Source organism: Grammomys surdaster, unplaced genomic scaffold (assembly GCF_004785775.1).
Source record: "Grammomys surdaster isolate TR1022 unplaced genomic scaffold, NIH_TR_1.0 171, whole genome shotgun sequence".
In the NCBI taxonomy this organism is placed as follows: domain Eukaryota; kingdom Metazoa; phylum Chordata; class Mammalia; order Rodentia; family Muridae; genus Grammomys; species Grammomys surdaster.
The window spans coordinates 6,631,022-6,654,591 of record NW_021604619.1 but is presented as its reverse complement, the minus strand read 5'-3'; positions in this window follow the sequence as shown (position 1 = coordinate 6,654,591).

Here is a 23,570-nt window from a genome sequence, read left to right as displayed (position 1 = left end):
CTGCTATAGACATTAAGAGACACTTAAAACTTCATCCTGGAACTTCCCAAGCCAGTCCTTTATCATCTGCCATTCCATCAGCATACCTGTATTTCAAGGAATTATAGAACAGCCTTCTGAACTCTAAGATCAAAGATGCACTTTCCAGGTAAAGGTCATGAATCCCTGCACAATCCTCTTAAAACACATGGTTGGGTCTGTCACAGCATTATGCCACAACTTGGGGTGTCTCTCTTCACTGGGGTTTCTGTTTCTGTGGCAAAACAACATGAATACCATCCAGAAGGGTTACATTCATTTCATTCCTCTTGGATCACACTGTATCAGTGAGAGAAGTCAGGAGAATAACTCAATACAGGAACCTGCAGGCAAGTACCAAAGCAGAGATCACAAAGGAACATGGCTAAGTGCCATGTTCAGCCCATCTTTTTATGGGGTAGCCATGGGGTAGCACTTCACACAATGAGCTGAGGTCTCTCACACCATTCTTTGGTCCAGGAAATGAACTATGAACTTGTTTGCAGGGAGGTTCAAAGGAAGCATTTTCTTAATTAAGGTCTCTTTTTCTAAGATGGCAGTGGTTAGTGTTTAATTCATATAAAAACTAGTCAGGACAGTAGGAAAGTGCAGCAGGGGCAGCTATTAGGGTCAGGTCAAGGTTATAGGAGGCAGAAGTACCAAGTGTGTGAACTTTTAAATTAATTATTTCCCAGAATCCTATAAAGAAATATATCCAAGCTTCATAATCACAAAGAGGTCGACCTGAAATTTTGGAATAGGATGAAGCCTCCTCATTTGGGAGAAATGACTGGATCCTTAACCATCTCTTTGCTCAGGAGTGGTGGTACAAGCACTCCCCCGCCCCCCAGTTTCTTACTATAAAAAAGGGGAAATTAACATTTGTTTGTACAAGTTCCAACCCTTTCATTATCTATCAAGTCTTATTAAGCCCGTTATTCTCCACATTTTCCCAAAGAAAGTAAAAAGCATCTGATAGGATTCAGCTATAGTAGTTATGGCCTTTGGTTATCTTCACGTCATGATGCCACCAGATAATCACAGCCATCCCAGAATCCTCTATTCTAATTTTCAGTAAATAGAAATATAAGAAATCTTATGAAAATGGAAACTGTAAAATTATTAAATGCAAGTCATAGAAGTTAAAATACAACCATAGGGAAGATGAAAATATAATTTGGCTGAAAAAACTCAATCAGGAAGTTGAAGAGGCTGAGCATTTTATGCAAATCACAGATGAGTCCCCATAGAAGATGCAGGGATATTGAAATTTGGGATGGTCATCAAGAGAAATAGTCAAGTTTGTTCTTTGGGTTGAACAGAACTGTTTAAGTCCAGATAAGTTGGGAAATCAGATGAGAAAGAAAAACACACGCAAGTGCAGATATCTAAACAACAATTCAGTACTTGAACTGATGAGTCACAATCTGAAAGTCAATCCCTGACTTACACACACACACACACACACACACAAACACACACACATATATATATATATATATATATATATATATATATATATATATATATACACACACACACTTTCGCAGATACATACATATACACAGAAGCACACACATATACATGACATACACACATAAACATACACATGTACAGACATACACACACACTCACATGCATACATATACACATATGTGCATATATTGACACACACCAGATATCAGTTATACTTAAAGGTGATACAAAACTTGTTTACAAGATTTCCTGTTTATTCTCCAACTGTGCTTGCAGAATCTATGGATCATATTAGGTTTCTGAATTTTTTCCAATAATATCTGAGAGGTTGTAATTTTCTATTACACAAAGAAGAAAGAATCAAACTAAGGGCATGTTTACCTTCAAATACTGGAAGCAGAGCAAAACAGTTTAGTCAAGGAAGCCATTATTAAATGTGGATTAAAAATACCCCACTTTAACTCTAGGTTTAGAAAAAAAATGACAGGAATACCAGAACCAGTTTCTAGCATCATTCTTACAGTGAACAGACAGTTCTGCACAGTGCTGAGTGATAGTAAAGATGTGTGCAGGTTCCATAAATTATAAATCAGATAGCTGAACATACACAGAGAAAATATGAAACAGAAAAGGATAACATCCACAGATTTAAGAAACCCAGATACCACACTGTAAATTTGGCTTAGAAAAAATCTGTCAACTATTTCCTCAAGATGTGTTAACTGAAGGAGAAAACGAAGCCCCGGGGTGTGTGGTATTGTACCATATCAACTGGAGACTTCTAATTGTGGACACTGAAAAGCCACTCTATCTATCTTTTCAACTCAAAAAAGTTGATGGCTTGTGACCAGAGGGCAACTTGTGCAGACTTGGAATTGTATCATTCCCTGCCTCCCAAGATTGGACTTCACGGGCTTTACACTTGCCTTAAGTCCTGTTTACAAAGGAAATGAAAAATGCCTCTTTTCACAGTGCTAAACGTTATAAAAGTAGAACTTTTCACCATATTTCTTATACTTTTACCTACCTTGTTTTAGATTATATACAACGTGAAAATGCTTTCAAAGATTTGAAATGCATATAGACTCTGCTACATTGATGCAAAGAACCTTGAGTTGAGATGATTAAGAGTATAAGATACATTCTCTTTGTTATTAATGTAAATACAGAGAAAAACAGAAGGAAGACATTTGTATATTTATATATTGCCATAGTAATCATTTGTAACTACTTTATATGGTAAAATGCACGGCCCCAAAACTGAATGTGTGTGTGTGTGTGTGTGTGTGTGTGTGTGATTTCTGAACTTTCTGAACATGTGATTTCTGAACATTGATGTCTCTATTTGGTTTCCAATTTCTTTACTTGTAAAATTTTGACTCATACAAATCATTCAGGTTTCCAATGTGAAGTGGAAGTTTCTTAAAATATTTACCTTATGTTTCAGTTTTCAGTTTGAATAACAGCGTCAGAGATGTAAGTAGTATTCTCATTCCTTTTGCTCTGAATGGAATTTATAAAAATTTCTCCTATTCCTCCGCAAAATCCAAAAGCTCTGCTCACCTGGTTTCTTAGTAAACTGTATACTTATCTTAAACTGAAATCTGCTTAACCTACATATTTGGAATCATTTCATTTCTAAGGATTAAAAAATATATTTTGGTCTGAGGATACCACATTTCCCCAATATTATTGATTTTTGGAAGAGCCAGAATTGTGTTCTTCTTATGTTGTCTATTTTGAGATGATTGGCTTTGTCTTAATCTGTCCCATACTTGTCTGTTTGGCTTGCTTTGTTCTAACCTTCTAGGTTCTTAAGGAGGACCTCTAAACATTCTGTCTGTCCAATTTCAGTAGTTAATATGGTAAATTTCTCCTTTCCCCATTCAAGCTAGATGTCGTATATTTTGCTATAATTTTATTTTCATTGTTTTATATTATTTCTAAAACTGTGTAGAATGAATTAAACTTTGATTCATGATCACTTAGAAGTGCTTGATTCAGTTTAAGTGTGAGAAATGCTCCTGCTGCTTTTCTGCCATTGTTTTCAAACTAGAGAACTCTATGAGTAGAAAATATTTTGTTTAATTTAAAGTATTTTGATGATGAGATCTATTTTTTCTCATCTCAGAAGGCTTGGTCCTTCTTATAGTGTTTGTTTTCATTGATTTTCCCTAATAATTGGTAGATGTTGGAAAAGAGGCCTAACTTACTTTGTCTGGTGGAGTATTTACAAATCTGTAGGAGCCAATGGTTTTACACTATGCTGTGAAAATGTCCTATCGAACTATCCTATCGATAAATGTGTGTGTGTGTGTGTGTGTGTGTAAGCATTGGCAGTTTTAATTATAAATTCTATTTAGCATTATACATTAACCAAGATGTTGATCAAGCATTAGTATCTCGAATCTCTGTATACATGATTCTTCCTAATGAGAAACTATCATTTAAATTTTACAATGTAATTAACCACAGTTTCTCCCCTTGTGAAAGTCTTTATAATATCATTCCTCTGTAGTTATCAATCCCTGAGCATCAGTTTTGCTTGCTGTGCATTGTCGTTTTGTTAAGACTGGCAAAGTTCTATTCATTTTCCTGCAGGTCTGTTCATCCTAAGCCCTGCTGTTATGTTTTTATGGAGTTATTTCAGCTGGGTTATCCTTTCATCCTCCCCATTATAGTAATTTTACTTGAATGACTGCTATTTAATAATGACATATTTCATATTTGGTAAGATGTCCTATATTTCTATTTACTTGATGATTTTTTGAGTTTTGAAGTCTGGTATAAGATGCTTGCTAGCAATTTACAATAAGGACAATATCAGTTGATAACAATTTTTTGTTGAATAAATACCTAAATTATTTTAATGAGATTTCTGGATCTTTGGTAGGAAAGTCTCACCTACTGTATTTATGAGGATTTGGTTTATGTACAAAGGAAGACATTCACTTCCTTCCACTTCCTGCAGAATACATTAAAAGAACACCAGGTTTCTATATAGCAAAATGTTTCCCATGTTCAGTTTGCTTGGCGAATTATTGACTGAAGCTCCTGGTGTGCAGAACATTTATTTGAACCCCAGACTGACTAACTGTAGCAGAGCCAATCTCTCCTTACCTAGAGAGACAGATAGCTGAGTGAGGTGCGTACATAGGTGAATGAAGACGGGTTGGCTGACGGAATTCACTTTTCCCTTTGAGAGCACAATTAGATGTTCACAAGTATTCTAGAATCCATAAGATTTGGGCTCCTTTCTTTGGTCACAAATCATGGTATTTTCATTGGTTTTGAAATGTTTACCTACACACACACACACACACACACACACACACACACACAAGATATTTAAGACAATATTAATGTAGAAGTCTTGGGAATAGCACAACATTTTTCCTCAGAAAAGCAGTCCCCTCCCCCTTCTGCTCTTAAGTCACAGATGTTGGGTGTATTTCCAAATACTATAAGTTCCAAACAATCATGTAAAGGCATTTATTTAAGACAAATACTTATTCTGTGAATGAACTGGAAAACAAATAGTTACTCCTTCACAGAATAGAAGTTCTCCTCAACTATGTATGCATCATATTTTGGTGTTTGTTAGGCTAGAACAAAGAAGTAGAGTTCAGGCATAAAAATGACTTTGGGCTAGGAAAAGGAGGTATGGTTAAGATATTTTGGTCATCCTGATAAGCCCTTAGAAACAGTGGTCACTGATGTGATCACAGGACTTTGTTTATTGCCTTGCTTGTTCTTTAACTATTTGTGCTTATTGTCCTGCTTGTTTCTTGACTCTTTGCATCTATTGTATTGCTAGTTACTCAACCTAGAACTGACCTTAATACTTGCAAGTAATTAAAATGGTATAAAATCAGATTGGCAAAAAAAAATTTTAAAGTAAAAAAACAAAATAATAAAAAACTAAAAATCAACAACAACAACAACAAAACCAGATACACAAACAGACAGACAAACAAAAAGAGATGGATGGGATTCAGAGAAATATCTGGGACATACTAGTTCTTCGATAATTAAATGTTGACTCACTGCACCAAATGCCTGGTATGTTGAATGATTTATGTAAGGTTGAAACTACCTTTTCAAAAATTCTGTTTTTACAAAACTGCTTTGCTTAACACCACTGAACTTTGCTTCTACAGGATAAGAGAGAATTCCCAGTGGCATAGGCCATCTAGTAATACGTATCTCCACTATAAACAAGACAGCCAGGAGGTCTTCTTAAGTTCCCCACATGCCCAAGGAATCCCAAGTAACTTTCAAATATATATATGTATATATGTGTATATATATGTGTATATATATATATATATATGTGTATGTATATATATATATATATGTGTGTGTGTATGTACATATATATGTATATATGTATGTATATATGTAATATATTTTCACTTCTCTCCTTCTCCCTCTCTCTTTCCTTCTCCTCCCTTACCTCTTATCCGGTCTACTCCCTGCCCATCTCTTCCTCCACCATCACTTTCCATTCCCTTCTAACCATTCAGCCTTTGCCACCACTTCCTTTGTCTCTTCTTCCCACTTCTCTTTGACCTTCTCATCTCTCCCACTGTAGCATTTCATCCTACACTTTTCTGTATATTCAGTAGGCATTCTAATGGCTTTGTAGGCACTGCTCTTGGAGAAAAGAATAATAAAATGGACAACAACCTCAGATCCTTACAGGAGACTGACGTTGATTCCAACTTTGAATTTCTCTCTTGAATTTTCATACTGGCAAGTAGCACTGATCCTAACTTCTTCCCAAAACAAGTCTTGTTTTTTCTTTCATGTGAACTTCCACCGCATCATTCAGACAGGCCTTACTGAAATCTGCAGGAAATATTAAAACAGACTTTACTATTTAAGATTTTAATATCTAGGTATTGATTCTTTTTCATTTTAAAAATATAAATATTTATTAGTATTTGTTTTGATATAGAAACTGATTCTATTACACAAAGTTTTTTTTGAGAAGAGTTTTATTTTGAATATAGCTAGCAAAGTAAACAGAAATGGGAAAATCTGCTTGCTTGTTGAATGAGAATGAGAGTGCTTAAGCTTTATTTTTTGAGTGTGTATAGTTAATACGGCTCTTAAAAGATGATACAGATACAGTCCTTTTCTATTTTTCACATTTATTCATTTATGTTATTGAGCACAATATGCCATGGTGCACAGAGTACAGGGAACCACTTGTGAGAATGGTTTCTTTCTATCTCGTTTTTTCTAGGGATGGAATTTAAGTCATTAGGGGCAGCAGCAAGTGCCTTCACTGATGGATTGTCTCCCCAGCTGGATCACACTGTTCCTTAAAGAGTTGTCAGGTTCTGTCTGACAGTCTGAATTTATGCTAATAGGTAAGAGAAGCTGTTTTCTTCTGCAGATATCCATTCCAAAACAGCTGAAACCAAACCACTAAGAAGTGGATTCTGCATGGATATTTTTTCTCTAAAAACAGCTTTATTCCTTTCCTACTTAAGAACCATATGCCTCAATATATTAGAGCCTAGATATTTTTAACACTCTTAGTCTGGCACATATTTTTAATTTCAAGGAGCATGTAGTAACCTAGACTCTCACTTTGAACTTCTCGCTCCTTATGCACTGTGTTTTTTATTTACTCTTTTGGATGTAAAGTTTTCAGAATGAAAGAATAGAGAAATTAGTATTCTAACCACTGGTATAGGTGGACAAATCCATGTAATCCAGGGTTATGAAGATATTTGTTGTTGTTCCACCTCTGCTATATTTTCAGAGTTACAGCCTCTTTCCATCGTAGATCTTGTATACTCATAAGCAAATGGAATAAACAGAAATAGGAGTTGTAGAAAATAGAAAAGAGGGGACTTTGAAGCAACTACCCATGGATCATTTATAAAGGCAATTTTCAGAGGATGAGAACTGTGTATATTTTAATACTATAGTGAGACTTGTTGGGAAGTGTCTTAGCATAAAATTCCATTCCTTTGCATAGCAGCTAGAATTTGATTTTTGCTCCTGAAAATGATCTCTTGACATATAAACATAAGTCTTTGTGCTTTAGCATCTGTTTTTCACTTCTCTCCAGTATGGTTGTTTTACACTCCTATATAAATGTAATACTCTGAATGAGAACATGTGAAGTTCTGACAATTTTAGAAACAAGAATTGATAAGGATATTATTTCTCCCATATTAGTGTAATAACTCTTTTAGTATTAAAGGTAACAAATATTTCATAATAGCATACTATCAGGACTCTCTTTTTGCTTACAAAGCTGCACTTTGTGAGATGTCTTGTCTGGGCTACTATCCACACAGGTAATGTGGGTTCCTAATGGAACAACGGTAAGGCAAATTGCAATCAACAGAGGGTCTGAGCAACTTACTACTGTGTAGATTTAGACCCAGAAACTAGCACTATTTATCTTCAGTGAGCCAGAGAAAAAATAGATGTTGTATGCAGGCTCTATACAAATAAACTAAATTATAAAGAGTTAACTTTATCTTGGGCCCTTTTCTTTACCTACTCTGTTGCTGCTGCTGCTGCTGCTACCTTTTTGTCCTGACAAAAACTGGAAAAAATTGAACCAAAGCTGTATGCATAACAGTGTTTCTGGAAAACATGAGAATTAAAAAAATGGCAACCGAAGTCTTCAAATCTTAAATGGTATACTTATTCAAATGTAGGGTTAAGTGTATGTGTTTAAATATATTCGACCCACTGATTATACTCAGGGGAATCTATGTTTTAAAAGCCTCATAGTTTATAACGCACAGAGATAACATAAAATAAAAAACATTTAAATGGATGTATGAGAATTTAAAATTCTCTTTGCTCAATCACCATCCATCCTAAGGTATATGGGGTAAGAATGTTAGACCAGTACACAATGTTGCAATTCATAGGATGACCATGTTCATAAGTGAGATATAAATGTGAATAGTTGGTGGATATGTCCATTAACCTTAATTTAGGAAACAATTATCTTTTCCATTAGCATTGATTGCCTATATGATTTTCAGATATGATTTATTCACTGAGTATGATTTGCTTATTCATTTTTGTGAAATTTTCCTAAACTTAAATTTTTTTCAATTTTTATTTTTTAAGTGTATGTGCATATATGCATATGTGCATATATCTGCTTGTGTTCATGTATCTTTTTTTTTTTTTTTTGCCTTCAGAGGACAAAAGTGTTCTTCAATTCCCATGAGTGGCTTTGGTCCACACAATCTGAGTGCCAGGAATTGATACTTGGTCCTTTGTAAAAGCAGAAAGTATTCTTAGCTGCTGAGATCCAAGTTATCATGAATTTTGAGGAAAAGACAAGTAACTCATTTGCCTCATGCTAATTCTTCACCTGTGTATAAATGAGGAGTTGTACATATTTTAACTGTTTTCAGCAACTAGTCCTAATCTTAGGTTACTGAAATGACTATGTATTAGTTCTTTTCTCCCTTATATTGAACAGCTGCTGTGTTTCCAGGTTCAATTCCCCAGGTTACTAATTAATAACCTTGTTAATTCTGTATGCATGTGCCTTCAATTCTGCATTGGATTTTTGAGGTAGAGTCTCACTATGTATACTATATTGAGTAAAACTCAAGATGCTTTTTCTCTCTGCATCTCTGCTGAATCTTGTAATATTAGTGCCAGTTACCATACCTGGCTTTCAGTAAAATTGTTCTGATGTTTAGCACTGATCATTGACTTGATAGGAACTAGAATCACATAAGTGACCAGCCTACACTCACACATGTTACTGGTTTGCAGGTTTGGTTTACCTCTGAGCATGCAATCAACAGAGAGTCTATGCAACTGACTCCAGTGTAAATTTAGACTCAGAAAATAACACCTCTTTATATTCAGTGAGCCTTCAGAGGACAAAAGACTTTTTTGTAGGACGTACTTCAGGAAGTGTTATGGATAATATTTTGAATAAGGAAGTAGGTAATTCTTGAAAGGAAATATGGTAGCATAACGAGCTCGAAGGAACAAGCTTAGAATACTTTTTAACTACAACCGCCATGAGAAATGGTCCAAATGGTGACTGGTGATGAGATTTCCAGCTATGACATCTCCCTGTTGATCATCCATGAGCAATGCTGAATTAGGAAGTCCTGATATAGGTCAAAGCAAGGAATAAAAAACTTGTATTCACAATGAATACACCTGCAATATGGCTGTGTGAGGAATGGAGTTGCTTCCTGCAAGGACATCTGAACATTAATCATAATCCCAGATGTAACCTTCTCCTAGTTCTATGCTACTTCCTCCTCATCACCACTCAGCCTCCCTTCCAGAGGGATTGTGAAAGTGACCTTTCAAAATAGTCCATGTTCCTGTTTCTGCTGCAATTGCTAAGATCACAATTGGAAAGTTAACACCTGAGACATTTGCTATTGTCTTTTCTGTTTGTTTTCTTGACATAGAATCTAAAGAACTCCTTTACTCTGGTCTAGAACTCACTGTATACAGCCCATGATGGCCTCAAATCCATTGTAACCCTACTGCAGCAGGAAGTAATCATCACACCATATTGCTAGTCATTCTTGAGTCTGTGCATTTTTTACTTATAACAAGTTGTCACACCCAAGGGTACTGATATTTCAGTTACTACATCCTGTTATGCATAGAGGGCTTTTTCTTTGGTTTAGTCAGCTTAAGTTTCCTGTACATTTGATGATCTTTTCTTAGTAAACTTTTCTACCATTGAAACTGTGGTATTGACATTCTGTCAATGTTTATTTGCCCTTTTATCTTTTTAATTAGTTGTGTCTGCTTTATGTAACTTCATGCTGCTATTTTGTTTCTTTACTCAGTATTGACTAGCCCTTATTTTAGCATCTCCTGCTAACCTAGAAACTAGGGTTTAATTTTGAATAGCAACATCAGTAGCAGTGCTACACTTACTTTAAATTAGTAACTCATTGCTCCTGTTATTTCAAACTGTTTAAAGAATTTTACAACTGACTACTATATACTCCTCAGAGACAAAACATCACATGACCAGCTCCCCAAAATTCTGGCACAGATGGAGTACGTGATGGTTAGTGTCATTTATTAGCTTCACAAAATCTGCTATCTGTTACCAGAGAGATGGACCTCTGCGCATGCCTATTAAGATGATCACGATTACTTTAATCACTGTGGAAATTGCTATCTTACAAATGGGTGGCCCCACGATATTGGCTGTGGTTCTGGACTAAATAAAAGGAGAAAGTGCTAGCTTAGCTCACATATTCAAACTTTCTGTTTCTCATTGTGGCTAGGACAAATGCAGCTCTTGTTTTGGTAACTTTCCATGGTGCTGGAATGTATCCTGGGAGTGTGAGCTAAATACATCTTTCCCTAAGTTGTTTTTAATCAAGTTTTTTTTTTTTAAAAAAAGCAATGAGAAAAGAAACTCAAGTCAAGGGACATAAGAAATTGTTTGCATTATTTGTAGAAGTGCAGAATGCCATCAATGTAGGAGTCAATTTGGCCAATTCTAATAGAATTAAAAATATTTGCACCCTATGTTGCAACATTCATTCTTCCTCAGAATTATCCCACTGAGTCAGAACATGAGACTACAACAAAACCTCATCACAAATATTTATAGCTGCTTTATTCACAATTTCCAAATTAAGCAGTGATCAAGATGTCCTTGAGGTATATCCAAACTACGGAACATATCATTATGAAAAAGCTATCATGTCATGTTTTTGGATGAAAAGAAGGATTTTTAAAGGCACAATGATTTGTGTCAAATTACAACCATATCACATACTGTAAGAAGCAATAGTATGGAATCCGAAAAACCATCAATGACTATCAGGGAGTTGAATTGGCTGAGTTGAATGGGGGTTGAATGAACTGGAGAGCAGAGAAAGCGGTGAAACTATGCTGCATGGCACTATCTGGGTATTTAGATGGCAGCATGAATTTGTCAGAATCCAAAGAATTCTCAACACAATGGCTGGCACTTAACCTATGATAGCAGACTATCATAAAGTCAATGGTGTTTTTTGCTTTTCATTAAAAACCATTCTCGAGTAATTGGCGGAGTCGATATTTGTGAAGAAGAGGTCTGAGAGCAATCTGTACTTACGATGTAAGATTGCTAACATTTAAAACTTTTCTAAAAGTGAACTCATTAAAGAATAAAAGCAAGAAGAACATTTTGATTTCAAAAGTCATCAGCTTCAGCTGGAATGTGCTCATGGGGTGTTGGCATGGATATCTGCTCGTATCTTCCTCTCAAGTTTACGGAAGAAAGGCATTCCACACCACAATAGGAAGTTACAAAGTCGGCAATGCAGGCTTACGTCATTCAAAGGTGTACACTGGAGTTAGTGGATCAAGGCAAACATTTTAAGTGAATTACATGCATTTTATATTCTTTGGTCACTTAGCATAGCTGTCCATGCTGTGTGTGTCTTTCCAGTATTTATGCTTAGGAACTCGTATTAGAGATGGCACTTCTATCAAGGAAGTTATAAAGCCTTTCTCTTCTGTTTCTTCTTTTTTTACACAGGCTATAAAATTATCTCATTATCTCTAAGGGATCATACAGCATCTTTACGTTTTGGTATAATTTCTTTTTCATTATTATTAAAATTATTTTATTTTTTATTATATTTTTAAATAACCATTCCATTCATTTACATCTCAAATGATATTTCCCTTTCCAGTTACACCTCCACAACCCCTCCTCTATCTCATACACCCTTTTCCCCTATCCCTTTGCCTTTATAAGGATGCTCTCTCAACCCACCCACCCACTCCCACCTCACCACTCCAGTATCCCCCCATTGCTGGGGCATCAAACCTCCCGAGAGTGCAGCAAAGGGGAGATAGAACATATAGAGACCACCTCCAGTAGATAGGCAAGTCCCCAGTTGAGGGATGGATTCACCTACCCATCTTAAAGTTTTTAATCCTGAAATGTTCTTGTCCAAATGAAAGACAGGGACCAAAAAGGAATAGAGACTGAAAGCATGGACCATCCAGGGACTGTCCCAGCTGGGGATCCATCCTGTCTGCAGACACTAACCCCTGACACTGTTACTATTGCCAACAGGTGCTTCCTGACAGGAATCTGGTGTGGCTATTTCCTGTGAGGTTCTTCCAGCATCTGACCAATGCAGATGTGGATGCTAGCAGCCAACCTTCTGGACTGATCTCCCCGGGATCCCTGTTCAGAAGCTGGGAGAAGGACTAGAGGAGGAATTGCAACCCCATATGAAAAACAGTGTTGGCTAGTCAGACTACCCAGTGCTTCCAGGGACTAGACCACCAACCAAGAGTTATACAGGGAAAGATCCATGGCTCCAGCTGCACATGTAGCAGAGGATAGCCTTGTCTGACATCAATTGGTAGAGGTGGTCCTTGGTCCTGTGAATGTATCATTTCATATAAGTTTACTGCATGCTACTAGTGTTTCAAATCCAAACTTGACATAGAATCGATATTTAATCTTATTTATATTATTTGATTTTTCATTACTGATGGATGATTACTACTAGTGAAAATCATTATGCATTTATAGTAAATGAAACTATTTAGAGACAGAATAAAACAATGTTATAGCAATAATCCAGTGCCCATAAAAATTATGGTATTGATTACACATTTCTAAATTTATTGTAACTGTGTATATATTTTAATAAGAGTTTATTGTTCATTTATTTAACAAAATGATATAAGCTAAAAGACTGATTCATGAATAAATGTAGTTGCTCTTCATTTTGGTTTTACTATATTTACATAGTAATATTTATTATTAAGACTTTAATATATATGTTGATAAAATAAACTCCAGTTAGGATTTGTTTTCTTCATACCAAATTAAACTGCATTGAATAATAGTTAAATTCTAATTATCTAAAATGACTGTAAATCTTACTGTAAAAGACTCTGTGTTCTACAACCAAGAAATTATCATGTTGTTCCTAATACACAGGAAAGCACCATTTTATTAATGGGTAGTAAAAGTCTGTACAAACTGCTACTCAACAAACTACAGGTGTCAAATTATCATCTCATTGCTTACATATTAAAAAATAAATTGTATCATAATTTCAATATCTTGCTACTAGTCACCACAGAAATTTAAGATTGTTTTCTTATGGGCCTTTCTTAGAAATATATGCTAGTTTACAGCATAACTCATGGATTTATCTTTTAAAAAATATATTTCAATAATTTGCATAAAATAGTTCTGTCAATAACTTTAAAAATGCTAAGAGAAGTCAGCAATTTTTAAAACTTGGGCTCAAGAATTAACAAAGGCTTATTCACCTAAAGATTTGAGTACTTCCTAATTCATACAGTTTTGAAGTTGTAATATTAAAATATGTTCAAACATTTTGATAACTGAATTTTTATTTTATTACTTTTTATTTTTTAATGTTATAATTACATTTGCCCTTTTTCTTTCCTCCTTTTAAACCCTCTCATATACCACTTCTCTATCACTTTCAAATCCATGGCCTCTTTTTTTTAATTGTTATTGCTTAATATTTATATATATAAATATGTAAAAGTATAAACATACATATTCCTAAATACGACCTACTCTGCCTGTATGATCTTAGTTGTAAGGGATTGGCTCAGAGGTTAAAAGCACTGGGGGCTGTCTCAGAGGTCTTGTGTTCAATTCCAAGCAACCACTTGGTGGCTTACAATCATCTATAATAAGATCTGGTCCCCTCATCTGGTGTGTCTTCATACAGACCAACAGAACACAATATATAGTAACTGAAAATTTTATAAATTATTCAATTATGAAGCTATTTTTAATTATATTTGTTTGTGTTCACTAGATCTAATAACTCCCCAAAAGTTTCATAAAAATACCTTGTATTCAGCTAATTTTCTAAATTTATGTGGGTGACTACTTTTCTAAAACTATTGACAGGGTATTGTGAATATAGTGATATATATGGATCCCACTAATTTGAAATACATACACACACACACACACATTGCAAGTATAATTATTCTGTTACATTCTAAATAAATGTAGTCAGGAAAACATGGACACATTTAAAATGCACCATGGATGTACATTGCAAACAAAAACATTTTATTTTTTCTACCCTGGTATGTCATTCATGAATGGAGATGGCTTTTTAGTGTATAGTTTGGCTGAATTGGAAGAAGTTTTCTATACTCTTCTTATCTAGTTCATTTTTAGACTGTCATTAACTAAAGATACATTCCATGTTTCTAGTGGAAAACACATTATTATGTTGTTTCAAGGACATCATTTAAAGAGTAGTTGTAGCAAAGTTAATCTATATTTTATAAATCTATATTTTACTCACATCCATATATATTTATATCTGTTCACTTGTAATTGAGTAATTTTTCAGGGCACATCCCTAGAGATGCTAAGACCGATTCTCTCCTCTTGGCATCCATTAATAACTTACAGCTCTTCTTCTATGGGTGGAACTTTGTGAGGTTTTTCTCATTCATGTAAAAATGTCAAGTGGTGTTTCCACTGTTCAGTAAGTTACTATATTGTTAGGATTTCATAGGTACAGATTTGATAAACCATACTGAAGTTATTGTCCTGAAAACATGCCTGGGTCCTCTGATTCTTTTAATGCTTCCTCCCTTGTGTCCTCATTATCCCTGAGCCATAGATGTTGGAGTATTCCTGTAATTATATTAATGGGGCCTGGACAACCCATGGTCATTGTTCCTTTTTTCCATTTTACCAGTTGTGACTTTCTGTAATGGTATGTGGTCAGAACAAGGCTTCTCTGGCTTCTTTGATGAGGGATCAGAGCTAGTTTTTTCTATGATTATAAGAGTAATTATTTAGAATGCAATTATATATTATACTGATTTAAGAAAGTGAAAGCAGCAGGTTTTCCTCTATGCTCCACTCTGACTATCCATGTAAAGGACTAGGTTAACAGCGCCAGGCATGGATTCTTTCCTATTGAGCAGCCTTAAGCCAAATTTGATACCTTTTGGTAAATTTGAGGGCCACAATTGCACTGATAACTTATCAAAACTGGTCAATGTTGTGGTCTATAACCATTCAATTTATGGAACAGAAGGCGACCATAGCCTATATTATGTTGGGAATCTCTTGCACTCTAAACTCAAAAAGGGGTTTCCCAAACTTCTTACTAAGGTTTTTGTTGTTGTTATTGTTGTTGTTGTTGTTAGATGGCTTATAGGTTTTGCATGGTGTATTTTCTCTCTTAAGTGGGAAACTTCATATGGAATTTTAAGTAAACATAAGCTAATATGATACTCATTTCTTTTTCCAACATCACTGTTCTTTGTCCTTATTTCCCCCCGATTCTCTATCATATCACTTCTCAACATACCTAAGTTATGGATGAGAAGCCAAAGGCTTTAAATGTTCTATGTAAGCACATATCTACAGATTAAAGTTACTGTGTTATAGATCCTGAGGTGTATTTAATAGATTGCGAATATTTGTGAGGGGAAACTTTCATCCTTTGTTACAAAGTGTAACACAGGAAAAATGCTATTTCAACATTGTTTTCAGTTTTTATTGGTTATTTTATTTATTTACATTTCAAATGTTATCTCTCTTCCCAGTTTCCCCTTCACAAGCCCCCTATCACCTCCCCCCTCCCCTGCCTCTATGAATGTGCGCCCCCAAATGCCCACTCACTCATACCTCAGCATTCCCCTTCTCTGGGTCATCCAGCCTCCACAGGATCAAGGGCTTTCCCTCCCATTGATGTGAGATAAAGCCATCCTCTGCTACATATGTAGCTGGAGTCATGAGTGACTTCATGTGTACACTTGGTTGTGGTTTAGTCCCTGGGAGCTTTGGAGGAGCCTGGTTGGTTGATATTGTTATTCTTCCTATGGGATTGCAAACCCCTTCAGCTCCTTCAATACTTCCCCTAGCATTTCCACTGGGTTCCCCGAGCTCAGTCTGATGTTTGGCTGCATGCATCTACATCTATATTGGTCAGGCTCTCGAAGAGCCCACAGGCTCCTGTCAGGAAGCTCTTCTTGGCATCAGTAATAGTGTCTTGGTTTGGTGTCTACAGATAGGATGGATCCCTAGGTGGGGGTGTCTCTGGATGGCCTTTCCTTCAGTCTCTGCTCTACTCTTTGTCCCTGCATTTCTTTTTGACGGGAGGAGTTCTGGATTAATATTTTTGAGGTTAGTGAGTGCCATTTATAAAGGTTGGTATGAAATTGACAAGTTACATTTTAAGATAGTAAGTTCCTGAGATAGGCAAAGCTTGAAACCCAAGTCACTGACTGGGTTTGAGACAATTTTTATCAAATATGTTGGGATGTAAATTAGACTTTGAATTCCTGTAGATTTGAATAAATATAATTGGATTTTGGTGACACATGAATGAAAATGAAGAGTGTCATAGAAGTCAAAAGAGCATAGGAATGTGGGAATAGAATTTGTTTCATTGGGGCGGATATTGTATAGGAACATATTAGAGGATACAGATTAAAATATAGAATGGGGAAAAATGGCAGTGCTTGAATAATGAACTAAATGCAGTACTAGAAACAATATTCAGAAAATAAAATACTTTGAGTAGATGAGTTGTAAAAAATGATTTTGCTTTTGGATAATAAAACTAGTTACTTGTGATGCATGGATTGATGAATCAATTCACTTTATGGGTTGCTATTCTTGCAGATCTGATGATGCTATTATTTTTGACCAACTTTGGAAAGTTGCCTGTTTTGAGAATGTAATATTAATGGTTAAACCTTTGTGGTGGCAATTCACCTGTGGAATGAACTTACTCAAAAAACAATAGTAGTGGGGAACAAAGCTTTATAAAAACATTAGAATATTCTTATTAAGTGGACAGAAAGAGAGAATAAGAGAGAAGAGAGGAAAAGAACTGAAAATACTCCACAAAATTCTAGCTTGAACAATAAATGATTAGAATAACATATAAGGAAAATTCAATATTAAAAGGATAGTTGTAGGAGAAATTATGGCTTCTTGACTGTATGGTATGACTAGAGATATTTATTATGGGGAGTCTGTTCTGAAAACACAGGAAAGCCAGATGATTGCTAAGTGAAGCTGACAGACGGGATAGCCCTAGGAATAAGATGGCACAGCTCCGACAGAAACAGCAGTTGAGAGGTGCTGAAGGTAGAGTGAGCCTTTAAACAAAGTTTGCTAAGATAATGCAGCGTTCTAGTAAGACATTAATCTAACGAGGCCCTCAGGTATAGTTTATAAGCAATTGGTAAATGTTTTTCTTCTAAGAGAGGATTCCTTGATTTATATTCACTACAATGCACTGGGAGGATGGGATGCTCCAGTTATTGTAATAAATTGCCTCTAGAGTGCATTGAGCTTCCCATTTAATTAAATAACACCACAATTTATTTCTTTTTATGTTTTAGTATTTTCCCTGGTGGGATCTAACACATCCTAAATATCATGGTCAAAATCTATAGTATGCTTTTTGAGCTGTGTTAACTCTTTCCGGTTTGTTTACTGTATTGAAGGACCTAGTACACCAAGCATAATATTGAAACACAGATTTGTTTGATCATTTGTTGATTTCACACGATGACACTTTTATATTAATTGTGGAAATCAGGCAAATTTTCCTATTGCATAAATCATTAGTTGGGTGTGGTATAACCTGTGAATAATGCCGATATATGTAGGTTGTCATTAGTTACTGACCTAGGCCAGTTTTTATTATACTCCTGGCATAAACTATCAGGATATGAACAAGCATATAGGAGCAGGCACATGGGAGGAATGCTGTGAATGCTATTTTCTCTACATGAAATGGATATTACATTTATAAAATCACAGTAGCAGTTGGTAGAGTACAGAAGATCATAAGATAAAATCAAATAAAATACTAACATAGGTAGGGCATATCACCTTCATGCCTCACCCTGCTGAGGCATTGCTGGCATATGATAATCTCTGGAGAATAGAGAATTTTTTTTTGGTTTGTTTTTGTTTGTTTTGTTTTTCATTCAACCACTGGTAAGATTCCCATGCTGTTGTAGATGACCCCATACTGTACACATGGGTAGCACTAGCTGGAAAATGAATTTATAAGCAAAATGAAAATGAAAAAAATAACTGTAAAGACATGAAGTTTGAGAGGGAAGTGTTATGGGACTGTGAGGAAGTTCGAGGTAGCAACTGGGTTTACATGTGGCCACACATCATTTTCTATATGAAGCTATCCTGACTGAAGAAACTAATTTTAAAAAGACTTTCTAATAGCAAAAAAATATACCCAGTCTTTAATATATAAACATTTTAATGTACTTAAATAAAAACATATAAATATAGTCTTAACAAAAATGAAAAATCATTCACCATAATTTGCTTTCCTTCAACGTCTTTTTTGTTCAGTGGCTGCCTAAATAATAGTCTAGTTGATTTAACAAATACACATTAATTGTACACCAAGAAATACTATTTGTTTCTGGATAGATAGCAGAGTACACATTAACTCATTAAGTTTGAAATTTAGTGGAAATAAATATTATTAAGTGATATAGATATATTTGAGAGGCAATGATGACATAAAAGCTTATATAATTTTTTTGAAATATTTTGCTTAACAGCGTATCTGCATGAATTTCTTTACGTCATCTGAAATTAGCACAAGTCTTGATACATCCACCCTTTGACCACATGTAAGCACTAGTCAGAGAAAATATTAGAATTAGAATGTTGTATTCATGATGTTATTTTAGAAGAAAAGTTTATACCTTCATCAGTCATCAGGTGGTCATGTCTAGATTGATTAGAATATCCCAAGGTGACAAAGGGCCGTCTGGCTGACTAGAAGTATCTTCATCCACAAGTTCTTTTCTTGCAGCCAGATTCAGTAATAATCCATGGATTTGTTTAAATGGGGGTGGTAGAAATATTTACACTTTGCTATACAGTTGCTTAAGTGAGAGATGCTCTTCCCAAACATATAAAAACTGTTTATAGAGGTGAACTCCAAAGGGACAAGTAGAAGGTTACTGTTATTTTCGCCTGGTTATTTTTATGAGTTTTACCTCAGGGCTTTACTTTCATGTTTTGTTTTGTTTTGTTTTTGTCCACTTCCTGTAACAGCAACTGCGGATTCAAGTACAGGAGGAGGTAAATCATGTGGCCAAGGATACCTATGCTTTTCTAATTATCTGAGAAAGATGACTGAGCTAAGAATAGCATCTTCCCAATAACTCCGTGAACTGGATGCACACACTCACCACAGTGGCTGTATTTGAGATAATAACCTTGGTACTCTGTAGATAATATGCTTAGAGCTCTAGGCACACTACACTGATTTAAAGGGAAGATGATGATTCTCCCTCTTATAGAGTTCATAAATTTGCAGAATAATATATTTAAATGTTAAAATAAATATACACATATGTATCTTGATATGTGTATAACTGTGTTTTTGCAAATAGATTCATCATATTTTTCCAAAGATCAAGATTAGAATTTTAAGTAATAACATAATTTAATTGATACATTGATGATTACTTGTATTGGTAAATTGAGAGAGTGGAGACATAGTATCTTCAGTGCCAGTAATATCCTATTTTCCATATAGAAAGGTCATGGATATAGGCACAATAGGATATGTTAGTGGTATATTTTACACTACCAACTCAAGAGTCAGATGTATCAGTCTTATGAGCTAAAGTTGCAATAAGTTCTCTGTTCTTCATTTCCTTGTCTGTGAAAAAGGACTATAATGATCTCTCTTTCCAATGTCTTACAGACAGAAAGCTGTGAGCTTGATAGTTTATATAAGTTAGTTAAAACAGATCTTAGCACCTAAACACAGTACAAAATGAATTTTCTTATGGCTGTTATTCTTAGGTTTTCCTGCATTTTCTATGTGTGTCTATGTCTATATGTAATGGTACAACATAGTTATATTCTAACTTATAAATCTTGAAGGTTTTCCTATATAAAATGTTAACTATCTCACTTGGAAATGTGAGAAAAAACACACTTATTTGGATTAGGCTAAAATAAGCTAAACAAATTGGTTTGGATACACAGTTGTCTCTATTGACTAAGTCATAAAAGTGGGGAATTCATTTGAAAACTGCCCTCTCATCCATTTTCTAACTCAAAATAGACACCTGGGCAGTGCCCTGGGTCACTGTTGCCCTACAGGTTTTCTGAGCAGAACGATTAGTATTCTATACAAGACTCTTCTGTGTGTGAACAACATTATTTATGCTGCAAAGATAATAGGCCTGTAATGGACTGGGTGATGCTGATCAGCACCGAGGGCACAATGCCATGATTCCTGAGGCTTGTTAAGATCAGCGGGTGCTCTCAAAGACAATGGTATAAAGGAAATGATGAAGCAATTATTATGTTTTAAGCCACAGTTAATTATGCAAATTACACATATTAAGTGAAAGAGAATTAACCACACACTTTATACATGCCTATTTGTAGCAATAGGTGGTTTGGTAGATATTGGAAAACAAGAAATTAAAAGGACTTCCAATTTTTCCAACATCACAAGATGCAGATAATAAACTTTACAATGTAATCCATATGTTCATTGTAAAGAGATGAGAAAAACTGTGAGTAAGCAGTATATAAAAGGTAAAATGTGCCTGACAGAATTTAATATAAAGACAGAGTATCATTTTAGTACAAGTTATTCACAATCCTAAAACTTAATTATTACTTCTTTGTTCTCTGACACTTTCAGTAAGCACTTTAATACCTTGCTAGAACTAAGTTCTACATTAATCTATCTAGAAACTGCACATGAAAAAGTTTCACAAAACATTCAAAATGTAGCAGGTTTGAGCAGGGATGTACAAGGAGATTATTATTATTATTTATTGACATTTGTGGTAAGTAAGGAAAAATAGGATAGGATTTAATATGAGAACTATTATTCTCTGTGAATGATTTATATATAGTATCTTAATCATTTTAGAAGAGTATGCTAGTTACAATTTCCAGCAATATATAGGAATCTTTCACTAGCATATATGTATAAGGCATGTAATGTTGCAATAGATATTTTGCAGTAATTTTAATATATTACTATTATATTAAAAATAATAAATCTAACTAGTTCCCATTAATTCAATTACTGAATTGAAGAAAACTGAAAATTTGAGTTAAGCAAACAATGCCAAAGGAGTCAAACCTCAGTATGATGAAGAAATTTGTTTTGAACTCACATTAACCAATGCACCAATATTTTACATCAAATTTTACATGGTCCAGAAGCTAGACCCTAATTGCCATCTCCTATCCTGCCGTGAGTTAAATCTTTTAACAATCTCAGTAGAACATTAGGTATCCTGATTTTGAAAAAGCTTTACCATCTATACTTTCTAAACTTGATTGTTTTCCAACAGAACTAGCAACCATGGCATTCAGGAACATCCACAGACAGCTGAAAGTGATTCCAGGACAATCAGGAAACTTTATAACCAGCTTTCTACGGTCCTAGCCACAAGACACATCATTCTTAGCTTCTCAAGAGACAACATTGTCACTTCTATTGCATGTTCCTTTGTACCACGGCCCCAATAAAAGTCCTGTTCTCCTTGCCCCTACTCTCTTCTTTCCCCTCTCTTTCAGAAGCTGCCTCTGTACCCTGTCCTTTAATAAACCTTCCTGTGAGACCTGTAAACCACCACACACACATACATACACACACACACACACACACACACACACACACACACACACACACTAGCTTCCTTGACTTTGCTAAAAACCACCCAATGTCAAAGACAAGTAAAGGGGATTTAAAAATATTTAAACTTTCTGGAAGAGGTAAACACCAGGTCTAGCTGGGCTCCCTCAAAGGTGTTCAGACCAACTGAGTTGGTAGTAAAAAAAACATTCTTAACCTGAAGATTCTGTAGTATGACCCACATTCCTAGCTTCTTTTGAATTTTCACTGATGAAAGGGTGGGCATTCAGTGAACTATTCTTTCTCCTGTAAGTAATCTATCACCAATACTTATGTAAGTAAGCCCAATCAAACTCATTGTTTCGCCACATTGGCTGTAGGCAGTATCCTTAATTTGGGTTGTTATTGGCTTCCTAACTTAGATGAGTACATATTTGTTCATATTTCTCCAAGAATAATGTTGCAGACACGCACGCTCATGTACATACACACACACACTCACACAAGCATTCATGTACACAATTAACTGAAGAGTTATTCAACATTCAGGGTAATATGACAGACCAGATGGATGAATAGAGATGCCTCCTCACTGTTGAATCCACCAATGTTCATTAGGAGTTGATAATTTACCTAGAAGATTGTAATCATGAAATTTCATAAAAAAAAGAAACTTCAATGCTGGAGGAATGTTGGATAACCTAAGAGAAGTTCTGTTAGTAGGAAAAGTACATAACTTCAGGAAAACAATTTACATGGTCCTCATCAGACATTTCTGCCTGTGTCATAATGGGTACTTGAGTTCCAGAGTGTTATTAGTGACCAAGACAAAAATAAAACCCTATTGAATTTAAATGTTAATCAAATTATGGTTTTACATTTAGTATATTGTGATCTTTTCTAACACACATTATTGGAGATTGATTCTAAAGTTTTGACTCAATCAGGAATCTGCTTGTCCAAATGCTAAATGTCCTGGTCCCCATTTGGTCTTTGATCAGTCAATAAAGATGACAGTGACCAATGACTAGGCAAAGAGAGACTGGACAGGACCCTTAGAGTTACACCTGCTAAGGCACATGGAGGAGGAGATGAAGACTCACTATGACTTAGAGAAGAATGATGGGACAGAGGAGGAGCAGAGGTTCAGCCAACCAGCCATGTGAGATTTCAGGTCAGTGCCCAGTGGTCAATTCCCTTACTAGGTCTGGGATAGGAGGGAAAGGTTTAGGAGTGCCCAGACTTTGAGGTAGCCAAGGCATTTAAAAAATAAGCTAATTGTGTGTCTTTCATTCATGGATCTAAAAATAGCTCCTGGCCAGATTTGCATGGGCGATTTGCTGGGAGCTCAGTAGAGTAGCAACAAACTCACCACTACAACACATGAACTTTGACATGAATCTTCTAGGTTTAAATGACTAGACAGAG